Raw genomic sequence first — 4,809 nt, 5'->3', positions numbered from 1 at the left:
GAGGGAGGAGCTAAGAAAGAAAGACGAAGAGGTGCTTGCGTTCGTGGAGCGGCTCAATGCTCTTGAAGGGGCATTAAAGAGAAAAGATAAGGAGCTCGAGTTGAGCAAGGGCGTAAAAGCCCGATGTCGATACCTCTAGAGACGGATCGACCAACTACCAGATCAGTTAATGAGCGTCAGTTCAAAGTGGATGGGCTCAGGGGTGAGGTAGCTAGAAGGGCCGCTCTTGTTGAGTCAGGGAATAAAAGCCTTCGTGCTGACCGGGACAATGTTGGGTTAACGACTGAAGCTAAGGAGGTTAGACTCGGGGAGAGGATTGGCGAGTTGGAGAGAAAGAACTTCGAGCTACTTGGGCGGATTTCTGCTGTGGAGTGCAAGAAGGGAGGCTGATCAAACGGCCCTCCACTTCCCATGCTTTTGAGTTTTCAACCATTCCGCGAGAGCAGTACTTGGAGTGGATTCTTGCCGAGGCTCAAGTAGAGGTGGTTTGAGAGTTGGGTCAGATGGGCTTCATCTTCGAGACGGCCTTAGAAGAGGCCGAGTTAAAGCTCATGAAGCTCGATTGGCTTGCGGTTACGACCCCGACACACCTCAGCCTGATGCAGAGGATGATGATGAAAGAGGCCTCCATGAGCTTAAAGACAGCGCTTGGTGCGATTCTGCTTACGGTCGAGGCGAGGGTGAAGAAGGTGATGGAGACCAGGGTGGTGAGGATCACTAGTCGTTCCACCCTTGTTTTGTTTAACTTTTTGTACTTTTCTCTTCTTTTTTGTTGGCGTTTTCGTGCGCCTTTGTAAAGACTCTTTATCTGAATACCAAAAATGGCTTTTGCTTTATATGTACCTTTCTATCTTTGCATATTTTGTTTCTATGGTTATGTGTTTTGCTTTTGTACTTCTTCCCATTATTGTTTCCCTCTAGGTTGCGATGGTTGTGGGGCTGGGGAATTTTACTCAAGCGGATTGAGCGGCCATGGCTGGGGAATTTTGTTCAAACTGGTCGAATGTACCTTTTTGTTAAGATGCGGCCATAGGCTGAGGGTTTTTGTTCAAACTGGTCGAACATATCTCTTATTTGAGACGTGGCCAGGGGCCGAGGAGTTACTTTCAAGCTAGTCGAACATACCTCTTAGTTGAGACGTGGCCAGGGGCCGAGGAGTTTCATTCGAGCTAGTCGAACATTCCTCTTATTCGAGATGTGGCCATGGGCCGAGGAGTTTTGTTTGAGCTAGTCGAACATACCTCTTAGTTATGACCTGGCCGGGGGCCAAGGAGTTTTGTTCAAGCTAGTCCAAAAAACCTCTTAGTTGAGAGACTTAGGAGAGTAGTTTCAATAAACAGGGATCTCGTTTATTTCAACAATATTGTATCGATTATATCATTTCGCCCTGAGGCATTTTGGAGAAAATTACAAGTTTCGGGTGCTGGCTGGCGTTCTAGTCCCAGTCCCAGTATATCTACTCCCTTCTGCATGTCTTCTCGAAGCTTCTGCCATTGAAGAGCATTGTAGCTCAAGCTGCAGCTTACTAATTCTCGTACATTTTAACATGGTATTAGAGAGGGAGGTGCTGGTGAAGCACGCGAGCTGAATCTGCCTAGCAATTTCGTTAATATCGACTGTGAATTCTCTGTCTTCTCAATTCATAAATGGCAGAATCAACGATTCCATACACACATCCGCTATACCTTGGTCCATCTGATACTCCAGGTATAATTCTAATCCCTGTGAAGCTTATAGGATTTGAAAATTACGGCCTTTGGAGCAGGACAATGAAGATTGCTCTTCTAGAGAAGCAGAAACTAGGTTTTGTGACGGGTACATGTACTAAAGAGTCGTGCAGGGCAGAATTTCATGAACAATGAGAGACTTGAAATGCGATTTTCCTTTCTTGGCTTATGAACACTGTGTCCATAGAGCTTCTCAGAGGTATTGCCTATGCTTCTAATGCGCATCTCGTATGGGAAGAGTTGATCAGGGATAGATTTTCCAATTGCATAGAGCTATAGCCACTTTCCCACAAGGTACTGATTCTGTTTCAACTTTTTTCACTAAACTAAAGAGTCTTAGAAATAAGTAATAATGCTTTAGTACCTGCTCCAAATTCGAAGGATTATATTGAACATCTTCAGCAACATAGGTTGTTGCAGTTCCTTAGTGGCTTAAATGACTCTTATAATCAAGCTAGGAGATAAATTCTGTTGAATCTAATGTTTCTTCTATTAATCAAGCTTATGCTATGGTGATCGGGGATGAGTCACAACATTCCCCTAGTTTAGGTTCTATAAATGAGAAAACTGATCCAATTGCAATGCAAGTTGGTAAAAATCAGAATTACAGAGGCAAAAAGCCTTTCTAGTAGTATGAGTATTGTGGACTTAAAGGGAACACAAAGAAAAGTTGTTACAAAATCATTGGTTACTCGGAGGATTTTAAAGGGAAGCAAAAATTCAATGCTGGAAGTCAGTATGGTAATGGTGGTCTTGGAGGAAAATTTGGTCGTGGCACTCAATAGTCTTTTGATGTTGGTAACAATATTTCTAGAAGGGTTGATGCTCATCCAAAAGGTTCTTCAAGCAATGACCAGCATAACACTCCTGCTGGGAAGGGACATACTTCATAGAAGAGCAATACAGGAAGATCCTAGTATTGCTGAACAAAGAAACTTGTGACAACTAAGCCAATATGACAGGTATTGCTACTTGTCTGATGTCACACACTCTCACAAATGACTGGATCATAGACTCTGGTGCAACTCATCATATAGCAACAACTGAAAAACTCTTAAATGATGATCCTAAGGCTAAGAAAACATCTGAGAATATGGTTCACTTACCTATAGGGGATAAAGTTATAATTTCATGCATTGGTTAAGCACTTCTATTTGGAGGAGAAGCAGTAGATAATGTTCTTTATGTCCCTGACTTTAAGTTCAATATTTTATCAGTCCCCAAGTTAACTAGACAACTCTCATGTTCAGTGAATTTTTTCCCTGACATTGTATTATTTTAGGATCTCTACACTGGCAGAGTGAAGGGGATTGATAAAGAAGATATTGGATTGTACATATACAAGGGAGCAGAAGACAATAATAAAAAGAAGATACATGGTTTGGCAGTACCTGCAACTAAAGAGGATTGCAGACTTTGGCACGTGAGACTTGGTCATCCTTCAGCTGGTGCAATGAATACTATGGGGTTAGGAAACATTGTAAATAATGGTATGTTGAATAAATGTTTTGTTTGTCCACTGGCTAAGCAAACTAGACTAGCATTTTACACTAGTGATTCTAGAGCTAAACTTCCATTTTATCTTGTTCATATGGATATCTGGGGTCCTTACAAGGTTTCTATATTTGATAAAAAAAATACGACTTCCTCTGTTCCAATTTATGTGAATCTGTTTGACTGGGTACGGAGTTTAAGAAAAAATGAAGACTTTTGGAATTTGTGGTCCTAAACAAGTCAAAAAGTGGCCCAGAGTATTTGTGTGGTTATAAAAGCTTCTCACTAAGGATAGAATTGGAAGTTTAAGCTAAATTGTTTTTAAATTTAAAAAGGGGTCATTCTTTTTGAAACGGACCAAAAAAGAAATAGGTTCACACAAATTAGGACGGAGGGAGTACTTTTTAACTGTTATGGATGATTTTAGCAGATGTACATGGGTATATCTACTGTAGCTTAAATCAAAAGCAATAGTTATGATAAAAACCTTTTTACATATGGTAAAGAACTAATTTGGAACAATGATAAAGATCTTAAGGTCTGATAATGGAACAGAGTTCTTTACCTCTCAGTGTAATGAACTTTTGCAAATTTTTTTGGAATAACACATCAAAGTAGCTTCACTCACACTCCACAACAAAGTAGTGTTGTGGAGAGGAAGCACAACCACATTTTAGATGTGGCAAGAGCATTAAGGTTTCAGTCATATGCTAGTTAAATACTGGGGGTATTTGTATAACTGCAGCAATGTACCCGATCAATAGAACACCATCCTCAGCCATCAAAGGGAAAGGTCCCTATGAGATGTTGTACTTCCAATCTCCATTCGTAGGCCATTTGAGAGTGATAGGTTGTCTATGTTATGCCACTATGGTGCCCAAGGGTGACAAGTTTGTTGCAAGAGCATGTGATTTTTGCCCTTTTCAAAATACTCCTATAAAATTAAAGAAATAAATTTTTTCTCCAATTGTTTGTAATTTTATAAAATTTTGTAGGTTTTTATTAATTGTTCGCATTTTGTGCACGTTTAATTTTTATTAAAATCATGAAATTTCCCAAAAAATATCAAAAATATCATGCATTGCATATTAGACTTTGTGTTTATGTTTTAGGATTAATTAGTTAATTAATTGCTTTACCAATATGAAAAATCACAAAATTTTGATCATTTTTACATTTTTTTTAGCTTTTAATGTTAGATTAGTAATTTTCTCTTTTAATTTAGGATCAACTAATTTTGGTAAATATTATAATAGATAATTAGTTTAATTTTACAAATTAGATTAATTTAGGATTTAATTTAGGATTTTAATTAAAGAAAAAGGGAAATAAGAAAAGAAAATGAAAAAAAAAGAAGGGGAATTAATCTGGCCTTGATAGGCTGGGCCAATTTGGCCCAATTAAGTTCAAATTGACCAAACCACCCAAGCCCAATTCCTTTCAAATACCCGGTCCAACCCCTATCCCCCAAAACGACCCCGTATTGCCCCCCTTTGATCCCAGTCGTTGATCATCTTAAATCTAACGGCTGGGAACTGGTCTACAATTAAGTATAAGACTGTCTGAATTAGAGACCCCCCCCCCCTCT

Source organism: Nicotiana attenuata, chromosome 12 (genome assembly GCF_001879085.1).
Source record: "Nicotiana attenuata strain UT chromosome 12, NIATTr2, whole genome shotgun sequence".
NCBI classification, from domain to species: Eukaryota; Viridiplantae; Streptophyta; class Magnoliopsida; order Solanales; family Solanaceae; genus Nicotiana; species Nicotiana attenuata.
The sequence above is the reverse complement of the archived record's forward strand: the minus strand, read 5'-3'. Positions refer to the sequence as shown.